The following is a 989-nucleotide window of genomic DNA, read 5'->3' as shown; positions in this document are numbered from 1 at the left end:
CCTTCAGCTTGATTTTATAGACATGCCCCCCACCCAGTCATATAAATTTGTTTTGGTCATTGTCTGTATGTTTAGCAAATGGACAGAGGCCTACCCCACCAATATTGTGATGCACAGAGCGTGGCCAAGTGTCTACTTAAGGAGCTATTGCCAAGATTTGGGGTACCCTCCCTCTTGGCATCCGACAATGGGCCTGCATTCATTTCCAATGTCATAAAGGGACTGTGCAAGGGATTGGCCATAAAACAAAGGCTGCATTGCGCTTATCACCCACCGACAGCAGGGGCTGTCGAACGGAGAAATGGAGTTCTGAAAAATAAAATTGCAAAGATTTGTGCATCAACTGACCTGTCATGGGTAGATGCACTGCCTTCAGCGCTTCTAGCAATGAGATGTACACCAGACAGAGTAACAAAGTTAAGCCCCCATGAAATAGTATTTGGCAGGCCAATGCAAATACCAGGGCATATGTCAACAGCCCCCCTGTCAGTAATGGACGACTTATTGTTGTGTTACTGTAAAGATTTAACCCATGTTTTACGTTACCTCCACTGTCAGGTGCTGAAGTCCCTTCCAGAGGCCACGACGCCACCAGCCCACGATCTGAAAGCTGGGGACTGGATTTGGGTCAAGGTCCACACACGGAGGAATTGCTTGCAGCCAAGATGGAAGGGGCCAAGACAGGTCATTCTAACGACGGCCACAGCTGTTAAGTGTGACGGCATAACTTCGTGGATTCACGCGTCCCACACGAAAAAAGTAACGGACGGAGAAAGGACGCCACCGATTCAGATATCAGCAGCGGAGCCCAGCCGAGGGTACCACCTTCGCTCTCACAGCAAACAGAAACATGAACAAACTAGTTAATTATCAACGGACTGCTTGCTAAATGCAAATGCTCCAGACAAATAGACTTCGATCTGTGTCAATACAAGCCTGCGGACAACGGTCCAGGATACAATTAACCATTTTGTGCCCAGGAAGAGACA

Source organism: Lissotriton vulgaris, chromosome 5 (assembly GCF_964263255.1).
Source record: "Lissotriton vulgaris chromosome 5, aLisVul1.2, whole genome shotgun sequence".
In the NCBI taxonomy this organism is placed as follows: Eukaryota; Metazoa; Chordata; class Amphibia; order Caudata; family Salamandridae; genus Lissotriton; species Lissotriton vulgaris.
The sequence above is the reverse complement of the archived record's forward strand: the minus strand, read 5'-3'. Positions refer to the sequence as shown.